Source organism: Phyllobates terribilis, unplaced genomic scaffold (genome assembly GCF_046119375.1).
Source record: "Phyllobates terribilis strain yellow unplaced genomic scaffold, ASM4611937v1 Scaffold_12__6_contigs__length_324123572, whole genome shotgun sequence".
NCBI lineage: Eukaryota > Metazoa > Chordata > Amphibia > Anura > Dendrobatidae > Phyllobates > Phyllobates terribilis.
In genome coordinates, this window is record NW_027362772.1 from 218,800,812 (window position 1) to 218,816,930 (window position 16,119).

Sequence of the window (16,119 nt, forward strand, 5' to 3'; positions counted from 1 at the left end):
CTGCAACGACAGGTGCAGGGCGGGAGGTATCTTCGCATGTGCCATGAACAGGGGGTTGGCGTGCACACACTACAGCGGAATAGGCTGTCCTTCCCACTAAATGCACTGGGGAGGGCACAGGTAATGTATTGGTATGCTCGCTTGTATATACACTGTGTGCAGAATTATTAGGCAAATGAGTATTTTGATCACATGATACTTTTTATACATGTTGTCCTACTCCAAGCTGCATAGGCATGAGAGCCAACTACCAATTAAGTAAATCTGGTGATGTACATCTCTGTAATGAGGAGGGGTGTTGACTAATGACATCAACACCCTATATAAGGTGTGCTTAATTATTAGGCAAATTCCTTTCCTTTGGCAAAATGGGTCAGAAGAGAGATTTGACGGGCTCTGAAAAGTTCAAAATTGTGAGATGTCTTGCCGAGGGATGCAGCAGTCTTGAAATTTCCAAACTTTTGAAGCATAATCATTGAACAATCAAGCGTTTCATGGAAAATATCCAACAGAGTCGCAAGAAGCGTGTTGGCCAAAAAAGGCGCAAAATAACTGCCAATGAATTGAGGAAAATCAAGCGTGAAGCTGCCAAGATGCCATTCGCCACCAGTTTTGCCATATTTCAGAGCTGCAACGTTACTGGAGTATCAAAAAGCACAAGGTGTGCGATACTCAGGGACATGGTCAAGGTAAGGAAGGCTAAAAAACGACCACCTTTGAACAAGAAACATAAGATAAAACGTCAAGAATGGGACAAGAAATATCTTAAGACTGATTTTTCAAAGGTTTTATGGACTGATGGAATGAGAGTGACTCTTGATGGGCCAAATGGATGGGCCAGAGGCTGGATCAGTAAAGGGCAGAGAGCTCCACTCCGACTCAGACGCCAGCAAGGTGGAGGTGGGGTACTGGTATGGGCTGGTATCATCAAAGATGAACTTGTGGGACCTTTTCGGGTTGAGGATGGAGTGAAGCTCAACTCCCAGACCTACTGCCAGTTTCTGGAAGACAACTTCTTCAAGCAGTGGTACATGAAGAAGTCGGTACTGTTCAAGAAAAACATGATTTTCATGCAGGACAATGCTCCATCACATGCATCCAACTACTCCACAACATGGCTGGCCAGTAACGGTCTAAAAGAAGAAAAAATAATGACATGGCCCCCTTGTTCACCTGATCTGAACCCCATAGAGATCCTGTGGTCCTCTTAGAACTCTCCTGTTAGTTTTTTTCTATTTTGCTGGTCACATTACCTTTTTTGCCTATTTTATCCTGCTCCACCCTTCTGGCCATGCTGGACTTCATTGTAATTTCTACTCTTAAGCTAGCCAGGTGCTTTGTAACCTTTCTCAGTCAGTTTTTGCTAGGTCTTTTGACCTTTATGTTCTATGTTGTGTGTTTGTCTTTTTACTGCTACAATTTCTGCTAGGAGGTGTCCATCTTTCTCCCAGTCCCTAGTTCTTGTAGGGATCCCTCCCTCACATCTATAGGTCTTCGTTCAGACTAGCTGAGGACTTTAGCGGGTCTGATCGCAGGATCAGGTTCCCCGTTACATCGTAGGGATCTAGTTTAGTTCTATTGTAGGGACAGATCTCCTGTCTTTCCTTAGTGCTTGTAGCCTATCATAACAGTAAGTCCAGCCCAAAAATATCTCTAAGGAAAGACCTCCAGTTTCCATCATGGTGTCGGTTCAGGATTTGGCTCAACGCCTGCAGGGAATCTCTCTGGAGGTGGCAGAGCTCCAACAACACGTGAGTAGCTGTTCTGGAGCGCATTTTGTGGAGCCTAAGGTACGATTGCCTGATTTATTTTTTGGTGAACAACAAGATTTTTTTTCCTTTAAAAATGCTTGTTTATTGTATTTTCGTTTGAGACCCAGATCCTCTGGTGATGAATCACAGCGCATAGGGTTCATAATGTCACTTTTGCGCAAAGAACCTCAGGGATGGGCCTTTTCTCTCCAACCTAGTGATCCGTGTTTTAGATCAGTGGATAGTTTTTTTTCTGCTTTGGGGTTGTTCTATGATGATCCTGATCGTGTCTCATCAGCTGAGACGGAATTGAGACTTTTGAGGCAGGGATCAGGTAATGTGGAAAATTATTGTACTCACTTCCGTCGGTGGTCTGCTCAGGTGGGGTGGAACGATTCAGCTCTGAAAAGTTTATTTCTTGCTGGGCTAGGTGAAAGGGTTAAGGATCTGCTTATTGCTTATCCTACACCTGGAAACTTGCAGGAGGCAATGCAATTAGCTATACGGGTGGACAGGAGACTGCATGCAAGGGTTAATGAGAGTAAATCTTTTACCATGTCAGCTCCTAGTCTTGAGAGGGTCTGTACTGACATTGGAGAGCCGATGGAGATTGGGGCGATGTCACCCCGCTCTCAGGAAAAAGACCGCAGGTTTTCTGAAGGTTTGTGCTTTTATTGCGGAAAATCTGACCACTTCATTAAGAACTGTGTGCTTCGTATGAACAAAGAGATAAAAAAAAGGTCAGTTACGCCTGTATAGCCTGTTTAAACACTAAGGGGGTATTTCTTTCTGCTACTACTGCAGCTCAGGAGGAATTAATTGAATTTCGGGTATTTGTGGATTGTGGTTCTACTCTGAATGTGATTGATGGGGGATTCTTGGAAAAACTTAAATTAAAACCCAAACCTTTGTCATCTCCTACTGCCGTGGTTTCTGTCGATGGCTCTCCCTTGAAATGTGTTATTCACAAGGTTTATAAATTTCCCCTCACTATTAATGGTATTCACCAAGAAAATTTGGATTTGCTAGTATTAAATAATTTGCCTTCTCCAGTAATTTTGGGGTTACCCTGGTTAAAATTGCACAATCCTGTACTGGATTGGTCTACTAATGAAATTAAGTTCTGGAGCCCGAAGTGTTATGACAAGTGTTGTAACGGGCGCATTGCTGCTGTGGATAAAGGGGAATTACCTGTACCTATTCAGGATTTTTGGAAAGTTTTTTCTGAGGAGTCGCAAATTTTGCCTCCCCATAGAGACTATGATTGTACCATTGAATTTGTCCCTGGAGCGACTCTTCCTAAAAGTCGTTTATTTAATCTTACTATTCCTGAGAGAAAGGCTTTGGAGGAATACATACAGACGAGCTTGGCCGCCGGTCATATCAGACCCTCTAAGTCACCTGTGGCTGTTGGATTTTTTTTTGTTAAAAAAAAGGATGGCGGTTTACGTCCTTGTCTGGACTTTCGCAAGATTAATAAAATTACTGTACATAATCTCTACCCACTGCCATTGATTCCTGATTTGTTTAACCAGTTAGTGAGGGCCAAGTGGTTCTCTAAAATTGATCTCTGGGGGGCATACAATTTGTTGCGCATGAAGGAGGGTGATGAATGGAAGACTGCTTTTAACACTCCTGTGGGTCATTTTGAGAATCTGGTTATGCCTTTTGGTCTTACCAATGCACCAGCATTTTTTCAGAATCTTATTAATGACATCCTTAGACCTTTGATCGGCAAAAATGTGGTTGTGTATTTGGATGACATTTTGATTTATTCGCCTGATCTGGAGTCTCATTGGCAGATTGTACGTGAGGTATTACAGTTATTAATTGACAATTCGCTTTTTGCTAAGCTAAAGAAATGTGAGTTCGCTGTACAGAGAATTAGTTTTTTGGGCTACATTATCTCCAGCGAGGGCTTTGAGATGGACCCGGTGAAAGTACAAGCTGTGCAGTAATGGCCTAGGCCTATTGGTTTGAAATCGATACAGAGGTTTTTGGGTTTCGCCAATTATTACAGAAAATTCATTAAAAATTTTTCTATTATTGTTAAACCACTGACCGATCTCACCAGGAAAGGTGCTAATACGGTTCAGTGGACTACTGAGGCCATTGAAGCGTTTGTGTTTCTAAAGGAGAGGTTCAGCTCTGCCCCCATCCTTATGCAGCCTGATGTGACTAAGCCGTTTTTTGTTGAGGTTGATGCTTCTTCTGTGGGGGTCGGTGCGGTGTTGTCTCAGGAAATGAAGGATGGAGTACATCCCTGTGCCTTTTTTTCAAAAAATTTTTCTGAGACTGAACTTAATTACGATATTGGTAATCGGGAATTGCTGGCTATTAAACTCACATTTGAACACTGGCGTCATCTCTTGGAAGGTGCTGAATTTCCCATTCAGGTTTTCACTGATCATAAAAATCTGATCTATCTTGATGCTGCCAAGCGCTTGAATGCCCGTCAGGCTAGATGGGCACTTTTTTTTTCGCGGTTTAATTTTTCCGTTACTTACATCCCGGGTACCAAGAATGTTAAAGCTGATGCTTTGTCTCGCAGCTTTTCTCCCATGGTCGGTGCTGAGGAGGAGGAGAGCATTTTACAAGAAGGTGTTGTGATTGCTGCATTGGACTCCGTTTTGGAAGATGAGATTCTTAAAGCACAGGAGAATGCCCCATCTAACACTCCCCATGGGAGGTTGTTTGTGCCTAGGACCTTTAGGAGAGATTTGTTTGTTGAGTGTCATGAGTCTCGGATGGCAGGTCATCCAGGAATTTCTGAGACCAAGAGACTTGTGGGTCGCAGTTTTTCGTGGCCTGGATGGCAGAGGGAAGTCATTAAGTGGGTGCGTCAATGTACTGTGTGTGCTAGATCTAAGTCTTCTCATGCTCCTGCTGCGGGGTTGCTTTGCCTTTTGGAGGTTCCTAGTGCACCTTGGACACATCTGGCTATGGCCTTTATTACTGACCTTCCCTCCTCTGAGGGTTTCACGGTCATCTGGGTGGTCGTGGATCGTTTTAGCAAGATGTGTCACTTGGTTCCCTTCATCAAACTGCCCTGCGCTAAGACACTCGCTAAGTCCTTTGTCAAGGAAATTGTCAGACTTCATGGTGTTCCTACTGACATTGTTTCTGATAGGGGACCTCAGTTCTTGGCTCGTTTTTGGGAGTTCATTTGTCGTTTTCATCTGAATATCATCCTGAGTCTAATGGCCAGACAGAAAGGAAGAATCAGGATGTTGAGCAGTTCTTGCGTTGTTTTGTGGCAGACAATCAAGAGGGGTGGTCTGAGTTTCTGCCGCTTGCTGAATTTGCTCTTAACAACCATACATCTACTTCTGCTGGGTGTTCGCCTTTTTTTTGTTGTTCTGGGAGACATCAGTCTTTTGGGTCATTCTCCAAATTGGTATCGGCTGTGCCTGAGGAGGAGAGTTCTTCCGGTGATTTGGAGAGAGTTTGGACGGATGTGCGTGGTAATCTTCAGGAGGCTAACAAAAAATCTAAGAGGTACTTTGACAGGAAACGTCAAGAGGTTTTGTTTACGGTTGGTGACATGGTTTGGTTGTCCTCTAAGAATCTGCGGTTGAGGATTCCTTCTAAAAAATTGGGTCCCAAGTTTGTAGGGCCCTTTAAGGTGCTTCAGGTAGTTAACCAATCTGCTGTTAGGTTGGAGGTTCCTACCTCCTGAAAGATTAATCCAGTGTTTCATGTTTCTCTATTGAAAAAAGCTGATGTATCAGATAGAGACTCCACTGCCACTGTTCCTCCGGTGGTGGAGGACGGGGAATATGAAATTTCCCGCATCCTTAATTCTAGACGGTATAGGGGGAGTTTGCAGTATCTCGTCGCTTGGAGGGGTTTCGGTCCCGAGGATAACTCATGGGTGAGGGCGGATGATGTTTCTGCTTCCAGACTTGTCAGAGCGTTTCACAAGAGGTTTCCTGATAAGCCTGGACCTAGGGGATCCAGAGGATCCTCATAGAAGAGGGGGTACTGTTAGAACTCTCCTGTTAGGTTTTTTCTATTTTGCTGGTCACATGACCTTTTTTGCCTATTTTATCCTGCTCCACCCTTCTGGCCATGCTGGACTTCATTTTAATTTCTACTCTTAAGCTAGCCAGGTGCTTTGTAACCTTTCTCAGTCAGTTTTTGCTAGGTCTTTTGACCTTTATGTTCTATGTTGTGTGTTTGTCTTTTTACTGCTACAATTTCTTCTAGGAGGTGTCCATCTTTCTCCCCGTCCCTAGTTCTTGTAGGGATCCCTCCCTCACATCTATAGGTCTTCGTTCAGACTAGCTGAGGACTTTAGCGGGTCTGATCGCAGGATCAGGTTCCCCGTTACATCGTAGGGATCTAGCTTAGTTCTATTGTAGGGACAGATCTCCTGTCTTTCCTTAGTGCTTGTAGCCTATCATAACAGGTCCATCATAAAATGTGAGATCTACAGGGAGGGAAAACAGTACACCTCTCGGAACAGTGTCTGGGAGGCTGTGGTGGCTGCTGCACGCAATGTTGATCGAAGACAGATCAAGCAACTGACAGAATATATGGATGGAAGGCTGTTGAGTGTCATCATAAAGAGAGGTGGCTATATTGATCACTAATTTTTGGGGTTTTTGTTTTTGCATGTCAGAAATGTTTATTTCTAAATTTTGTGCACTGATATTAGTTTACCTGGTGAAAATAAACAAGTGAGATGTGATTATATTTGGTTTTTATTAAGTTGCCTAATAATTCTGCACAGTAATAGTTACCTGCACAAACAGATATCCTCCTAAGATAGCCAAATCTAAAAAAATCCTACTTCAACTTCCAAAAATATTAAGCTTGGATATTTATGAGACTTTTGGGTTGATTGAGAACATAGTTGTTGATCAATAATAAAAATAATCCTCTAAAATACAACTTGCCTAATAATTCTGCACACAGTGTAAGGCGCACCGGGACAAATAGGGGTGGCTGGGGACCGAGTATGGACCCCCGGCCGCCCCCTGGCGGCTGGGGACCGAGTGTGGACACCCGGCCGACGGGCGGCTGGGGACTGAGTATGGATACCAGGCCGCCGATGCAGCCATGACATGGTGGCCGGAGTCTGCATCCACAAGCCTAAAAGGCTTCATTTCAAGTGCAAGCAAATTAGCAGTATGGTATTGCAGCCTTCGGGTGGGTGGGTGGCAGGCTGCACACTTACGCTTGCATTCCAAGAAAACAAAGCAGATGCTAACTTCTGTCATCATCATCATGCTCCTCACCTTGGCACTCTCAACTCCCCTGATGGAGAAGCCAGGGCCCACCGGAGGAGTCTCTGGTTGTCTGGTGGGCTAGTCCAATGCTGCCCTAAAGCAAGCCAGGCTAAGAAAAGTGTGGGGAAGGTTCCCGGGACAAATAGTGGCGGCTGGGGACTGAGTATGGAGACCTCGCTGCCGACACAGCCATGAGGTAGTGGCCAGCTTCAGCCTCCTCCAAACTAAAAGGCCCCATTTCAAGTGCAAGCTAGCAGTATAGTATTGCAGCCTGCGGGTGGGTGGGTGGTTGGCTGCATATTTGCGCTTGCATTGCAAGGAATGGGGGAGGTACAATTGAACACTGCCCTGGGACAAGGACTTGGACGGGGATAGTTGCAAGTCTGCATCTTCTGATGCGGCAAGGATCACTTCTGATGGGCACACTTTTAGGCAGTGACCTTGGTGTCAGAGATGCTTCCAGGGGTCTTCCCCATGCTGTTCCCATGTCTTTTCAGCACTGTATGCATGTGTCACACAGCACATGGTCAGATAAGGTTGTAAAATGTTAAAGTGACATTTCCCGGTGAATGCATTTGTCACGGTTGAAAGCAATACAAAAGTGCAAAAACGCATAAAAAATGCTACTTGTGAACATAGCCCAAGGTGTGGAGGAGTATTTTTGTTTTTGGTTATTTATTTTACCTTATACACAAGTCTTTACCCTGGAAAGGATGTTCCTTAACATATTTCACAGGAAAACAGTTTCAGTTTCGTTTTTGAACATTTTATTGTGAGCCCGTAAAAGTGGCTTAATACCTCTGACCACGTTGTTGACAGCAGTGACCTGGGGGTCAGAAATGCTTCCTGGGGCAATCCCCATGCTGTCCCCATGTCATTTGAGCACTGTCACTATCGTTTTGGGCACTTTTTAGGCTTTCTACAGACTGCCGGGGGTGGCGCCGCAAAAATGCTCGGGTCTCCCATAGACTAACATTGGGCTCGTTGCTCGGGTCGAGCACCCGAGTATCACGGTGAGCTCGGCTCGAGCTTCGAGCACCTGAGCATTTTAGTGCCGCTCAAAACTTAAAGTGATCAAAAAATGTCATGTGCACGAAAATGGTGCCAATAAAAGCATCAACGTGTCCCGCAAAAAACAAGCCCTTACATAACTCTGTCGGCCGAAATATGGAAAAATTATTTCTCTCAAAATATGGCGATGCAAAAACTAGTTTTTGCAAAAAAAAAAAAAAACTTCTTTTAGTGTGTAACAGCAGCCAAACATAAAACCCGATATAAATCTGGTATCGCTGAATCACACTGACCCGAAGAATAAAGTCGTCTAATCACTTATACAGCACGAGGAACGGCGTAAAAAATAAAACCAATTCTTCACCTGCTGATGATTTGCTCATTCTGCCTCCCAAAGATCGCAGTAAGGCTTGGCTCACATCTATCCTGCGCTCTGAGCTGAGCGCTCACTCCGGGGTTTCCGTGCAAATCTCTGAAATATGTGATTCAGACGGAACCCTGGCGGAAGATTCCCTATAATGAGGCAGATGGAGGCACTGTGAACGCCGACTGGCCTGTGATCCGGCGATGTCCGTGTTTTTATTAGGTGTGCGTAAAAGTGCCGTCAGCCACAGTTTTGTGAACCTCTGAAAAAAAGACACCACTGAAAAGAGGCCAGATGAAGTCCAGAGTAACTTTGCTGCCTCATTATAGTGAATGGATCCCTCGGGGGTTTCATCTGAATCACGTCACTCGGAGATTTAAATTGAAACCCCAATATCAGTGCACAGGATAAATGGGAACATTTTACATAAGATTTTGGATCACAATAAAAGCTTGGACTCAATCCACAAAAAAGCAAGTCCCCACACAGGTCCATTATCTGTTAACGGAAATATAGGAGGCTTTCACGTTATGGGGAGCACAAAGGCGCTGGAAAAGCGAAATGGCCCTTGCCCTCTAAAAGAAATTTAGCAAATTCTGTGCTGCATTATCCAAATTCCCCCCTCCCTACTTAGCCCCACAATGTGTCTAGATCGCAATTACCGTCCACATGTTTGGCATTTTTGTAGTAATGAGAGCCCACCTAATTTACGGGTGCATGTCTCCAGAAGCATGAGCTGGGCATAATGTACTGGTCACTACAACATACTGGTCACTACAACGGCAGTTTGCAATTTTCACTCAGCAACATCCACTGCTCCTTGATTCTGGAAAACACCCATGTAGTTAAAATCCTCACCACACCTGTAGATAAATTCCCACAGGGGTATAATCTCCAAAGTAGGGTCACTTGAGGGGGGATTCTGCTCTTCTAGCACTTAGGGGCTGTGTATATGGAGTCCGCAAACTATTCTAGGAAAATCTGCGCTCTAGTACACAAATAGCACTCTGTCCCTCCAGAGTCTCGCCATGTGGCTAAGCAGTACTGCACAGCCACATATGGGGTATTTCTACATTCAGCAGAAAGTGTGTGACAAATTTTGGTGCTATTTTTACCTATTTCCCAGTGTGAGATTGTAAAATCTGGGGCTAAAAAAAAACTTTGGTGGTAAAAATGTAATTATTCTTTCTTCACCGCCCAATGGTATAAAACGCTGTTAGGCACATGTGGTGTCAATATGCTCACAGCACGCTTAGATGAATTCATTGAGAGGTGTAGTTTGTAAAATGGGGTCTCTTATGGCGGGGTTCTGCTGTTCTGGCACTTTAGGGGCTCTGCCAATATGACCTAGCACCATAGTCAAACCAGTCCAGCAAAATATGAACTCCAATATGGCGCTTCTTCCCTTCTTAACTTTCCCCTGTGCCTCAAAAATAGTTTTCAACCACATAGGGGTATCGGCGCACTGAGGAGAAATTGCACAACAAATTTTTGGGTCCATTTTCTCCTGCTATCCTTGTGAAAATGAAAAAAATTGGGGCTAAAACATTTTTGCGGGGAAAATATCCTTTTTTAATTTTCACAGATCAACGTTGTAAAATTCTGTGAAGCACTTGTAGGTTCAAGGTACTCACCACATATCTAGATAAATTCCTTGAGGGGTCTAGTTTCCAAAATGGGGTCACTTGTGGGGGTTTTCCACTGTTTAGGCGCATCTGGGGCTCTCCAAATGCGACATGACACCCGCAGACCATTCCATCAAAGCCTGCATTCAAACCGCCACTCCTTTTCTGAGCTCTGTCGTGCGCCAAAAGAGTAGTTTACCACCACATATGGGGTATCGGTGCACTCAGGAGAAATCTCACAACTAATTTTGGGTTCCATTTTCTCCTGTTACCCTTGTGAAAACAAAAAAAAATGGTCCCAAAAGAACATTTCTGTGGGAAAAATGTGATTTTTTTTATTTTCACAATGCTACATTATAAACATCTGTGAAGCACCTGGGGGTTCAAGATGCTCACCACACATCTAGGTAAGTTGCATGGGGGTCTAGCTTCCAAAATGGTATCACTTGTGGAAGGTTTCCAATGTTTAGGCACATCAGGGGCTCTCCAAAAGCAACATGGCGTCCGCTAATTATTTCAGCAAATTTTGCATTCAAAAAGTCAAATGGCGCTCTTTTCCTTCCAAGCCCTGCCTTGCGCCCAAACATTAGAACACACCACAGGGATACAAGCTTTATGTCAAACTTAAAAAGTCATGCCTCAATAGGAATGCTTATGGACTAATAGTAAGGGGCGTCCCATATAAAGCAAACAGAGAGGAGGAGAAAAAACATAGCGACAAAAAAGCCCACAACCATCACTATTAAAAAATAGAAAAGCTTTATTAAGCATACAATACATAGAACAATATTCACACTTAGGAGATGAATTGCACAGAGGGCCATGTGCAAGGATAGACAGGACATGTAAGTAGAAGATGACCAGTTAATTGCTCACAGTAATCCATGCCATCACATAAGTATGCATATGCATATATTACATATAGATGTTACACAAGTAGCCACATTATATGTGATATATATAGCAACCTTGAATAAGGGGAACAGGAGCAGGGCCACCGGCTGTTGGAATGCATATCCACCCCAACGTGCGTTTCACCGAACCTTTGTCAGGGGGCGGTGCACTAATATCCCAGTGATCCTTTTAAATACCCATCCACCAATCATAGTGTTTGTCCATCTACCAATCAAATCTCTTGAAGACCTTCATGAAGCATGTAGCGTCATATCAAATGGGGCGGAACGCGGCGTCGGCATCACGTGATACCCGCATCATGGTCACATGACCACAATGCCGCAGGTCCTCACGATGAGATGCCGAGAGCACACCGCAGACATGACGCGTATGCGTACCGGCAGTCAAGGCAGGTCTATGGGAGATAAAAGATACATATATAGACTGTTTGAAACATTTATACAAAGGGACCATTAATTATGAGTTGGAACATATCTGGAGTTTACAATGTCCCACACACCACTCTACATACATATTGGCCCAATACATCAAATCTATGGATACATAAGACCACCATACCAATATAGATTATACATTCCCAAATAGATACAGTACAGTATGCAGTGATCTACAGTAAACAATTATTTAATGATTCTAGATATTGCCGCTATGACTTAATAATGAATCCAAATCAATTTACTCATCATTACCTAATGCAAAAAGCAAATATAGGCCATTTAATACATATATATATACACTGCTCAAAAAATAAAGGGAACACTCAAATAACACATCCTAGCTCTGAATGAATGAAATATTCTCATTGAATACTTTGTTCTGTACAAAGTTGAATGTGCTGACAACAAAATCATACAAAAATCATCAATGGAAATCAAATTTATTAACCAATGGAGGCTTGGATTTGGAGTCACCACCAAAATTAAAGTGGAAAAACACACTACAGGCTGATACAAATTTGATGTAATGTCCTTAAAACAAGTCAAAATGAGGCTCAGTATTGTGTGTGGCCTCCATGTGCCTGTATCACCTCCCTACAATGCCTGGGCATGTTCCTGATCATCTCAAATTTGGACTCATCAGACGAAAGCACAGATTTCCACTGGTCTAATGTCCATTCCTTGTGTTCTTTAGCCCAAACAAGTTTCTTCTGCTTGTTGCCTGTCCTTAACAGTGGTTTCCTAGCTGCTATTTTACCATGAAGGCCTGCTGCACAAAGTCTCCTCTTAACAGTTGTTGTAGAGATGTGTCTGCTGCTAGAACTCTATGTGGCATTGACCTGGTCTCTAATCTGAGCTGCTGTTAACCTGCGATTTCTGAGGCTGGTGACTCGGATAAACTTATCCTCAGAAGCAGAGGTGACTCTTGGTCTTCCTTTCCTGGGGCGGTCCTCATGTGAGCCAGTTTCTTTGTAGTGCTTGATGGTTTTTGCAACTGTACTTGGGGACACTTTCAAAGTTTGCCCAATTTTTCGGACTGACTGACCTTCATTTTTTAAAGTAATGATGGCCACTCGTTTTTTCTTTACTTAGCTGCTTTTTTCTTGCCATAATACAAATTCTAACAGTCTATTCAGTATGACTATCAGCTGTGTATTCACCAGACTTCTGCACAACACAACTGATGGTCCCAACCCCATTTATAAGGCAAGAAATCCCACTTATTAAACCTGACAGGGCACACCTGTGAAGTGAAAACCATTTCCGGTGACTACCTCTTGAAGCTCATCAAGAGAATGCCAAGAGTGTGCAAAGCAGTCATCAAAGAAAAGGTGGCTACTTTGAAAAACCTAGAATATAAGACATATTTCAGTTGTTTCACACTTTTTTGTTAAGTATATAATTCCACATGTGTTAATTCATAGTTTTGATGCCTTCAGTGTGAATGTACAATTTTCATAGTCATGAAAATACAGAAAAATCTTTAAATGAGAAGGTGTGTCCAAACTTTTGGTCTGTACTGTATATATATATCTTAAATAAGAATAACATGTGACCATGACGCGGGTATCACTTAATGCCGACACCGCGGACCGCCCCGTTTGATATGACGCGGCATGCGTCATGAAGGTCTTCAAGAGGTTTGATTGGTACATGGACATTAGGTCCTCAAGCACTATGATTGGTGGATGGATATTTAAAAAGATCACTGGGATATTAGTGCACCGCCCCTGACGAAAGTTTGCCGAAATGAGCGTTGGAGTGGACGTGCACTCGCCCAGTCGGTAGCCCTGCTCCTGTTCCCCTTATTCAAAGTAGCTATATACGGTATATCACATATAATGTGGGTACTTGTGTAACATCTATATGTAATCTATGCATATGGTTATGTGATGGCATGGATTACTGTGAGCAATTAACTGGTCATCTTCTACTTATATACCCAGGTGCTGGGTGTTGTGCATGTCCTGTCTATCCTTGCAGATGGCCCTCTGTGTCATTCATCTCCTAAGTATGAATATTTTTCTATTTATTGTATGTTTAATAAAGCTTTTCTATTTTTTAATAGTGATGGTTGTGGGCTTTTTGTCGCTATGTTTTTTCTCCTCCTCTCTGCATGCACCCAAACAGTGGTTTCCCCCACACATAGGGTATCGGCATGCTGAGGAGATATTGCACAACAAATTTTGGTCAATTTTTTCTGGTACTCATGCGAAAATAAAAAAAATTGAGTCTAGAGTAAAATTTTTGTGAGAAAAAGTTAAATGTTCATTTTTTTCTTCCACATTCCAAAAATTCCTGTGAAGCACTTTTATGGTAATAAACTTCCTGAATGTGGTTTTGAGCACCTTGAAGGGTGCATTTTAGAATGGTGTCACTTTTGGGTATTTTCTGTCATATAGACCCCTCAAAGTGACTTCAAATGTAATGTGGCCCCTAAAAAAATGGTTTTGTAAATTTTACTTGAAAAATTAGAAATCACTGGTCAACTTTTAACTCTTATAACTTCCTAACAAAAAAACCTTATATTTCAAAAATTGTGCTCATGTAAAGTAGACATGTGGAAAATTTTATTTATTTACTATTTTGTGTGACATAACTCTCTGATTAAAGAGCACAACAATTAAAAGTTTGAAAATTGCTAAATTTTCGCCAATATTCCATTTTTTTTCACATATAAATGAAAAAATATAAAACAAATTTTACCACCATCATGACGTACAATATGTTGCGAAAAAAACAAACTCAGAATCAGTGGGATCCATTGAAATGTTTCAGAGTTATTACCTCATAAAGTGACAGTGGTTAGAATTGTAAAAATTGCCCTGGTCATTAAGGTGCAAACAGCCTTGGGGTGTAAAGGGGTTAATCATTTTGTACAGCATGACTAACTGATTTAAGGATATAAAAATTGAAAGTTTGAAAATTGCAAATTTTTCTAAATTTTCTCAAAAATGCCGTTATTTTCACATATAAGCGCAAAACATATCGACCAAAATATACCATTAACATAAAATACAATGTGTCATGAAAAAACAATGTCAGAATCACTAGGATACATTGAAACATTACAGAGCTATTGCCACATAAAGTGACACTGGTTAGATTTAAAAAATTTTGCCTGGTCATTAAGGTTAAAATTGGCTCAGTCACGAAGGAGTTGAAAAAGCACTAGTGGCCAGAGTGAAAATTACAATAATACTCTGGCAGAACTGGGCAAACCCCAGTATCGTCACAGGAACATACATCATAGCAGAGGATAGTGGATTGTGAGCTGCTGTTTCTAAAGTTAAAGGGATATTACAGTCTCTGAAAATGCTTCATCACTGTATAAGCAGAAGTTGTACGAACATCCAATAGACTTTACGTGTAGTGGTTACTAGTAGCAGCATGACTGTCCCTCATCATATTGGTTGTAGCAATAATAGGCCCCCCTGAAATTCAGTCTCCATGGCTCAAAGATGGTGCCAGGCGCTTATGCACATGATGCCTGCTAACCCTGGTGGTGAAGAGTCCTTCAGATTCACCCTCCTGTGGAACTCCATGACTTGTCCTTAGCGGCAACCTATACCACTCCCTTGCTGCCATTTGTCTACAGCCACATGTGCCGTGGCTGCCTATTTAGCAGTTCTTCACATGTCCACCTACTGGTGGAGATGCAGCCTTTCCTCCACAGTAGCTGCCTGGCACTTCCTACTGTTAGTGCCACTCTTTAATATCACTTTGGCAACCAAAGACAGAGCCGCTATCATCTACCAACTCTGAGATATGCCCTGTGCCTTTCCAGGGCAGAGATAAATAAAAAAACACTCTTCTATCTAAAATGATACAACTGTAGTTAGAACTTCTCAATTCACAAACTGGAGCAGTCTGATAAGTAAGCAACGAGGCTGGTGAAAATAATCTGTCACAGATTCTGTTAGATTATTATGTGTCCACCTTTGTCTGATGTTTCATATGCAGAATCTAGGTTACTGCCGGCCGTGTATGTGGCAACAGTAGAAATCAGATTTTTCTGCCGATGTCTTATTCCAATTGTTGATCACTTATTCTTAAAAGAAAGACATTTTATAATACACTGTGTGCTCAGTTATTAAACAATTTGTATTTTTGATGATTCATTTTATTATTGAACAATTCCAGTGCTGTCTGTCAATCCAAAAGCTTAATAAAACTGAAATCTAAATATTTCAAAAAGTAAAAGTAAGATTTCATCTTTCCTACGAGAATATCTACAGTTCAGACCAAAAGTTTGGACACACCTTCTCATTTAAAGATTTTTCTGTATTTTCATGACTATGAAAATTGTACATTCACACTGAAGGCATCAAAACTATGAATTAACACATGTGGAATTATATACTTAACAAAAAAGTGTGAAACAACTGAAAATATGTCTTATATTCTAGGTTCTTCAAAGTAGCCACCTTTTGCTTTGATGACTGCTTTGCACACTCTTGGCATTCTCTTGGCTGGGGACTTTTTAGGACGGCGCGCACGGCCCCTTTAAGAGGGAGGGAGCGCGAGCGCCCTAAGCACAGAGCCAGGGAAGCTGCGTGCACCAGCAGCAGCTGCAGGAAGACCAGAAGACGCCGGAGCAGGACAGCGGTGGTAAGGGGGATGGCGTCTCTGCCGGGCAGGAGGCTGAGACGCCGATGCTGCACTCTCCCTCTCCTGTCCAGACTCAGCATTGTCACACTATAATAACACATTGCAGAGTACCCTGGATGAAGCAGCACCTGCTACACGCAGAATGACCCGGCATAGATGTCAGCCCTGGCA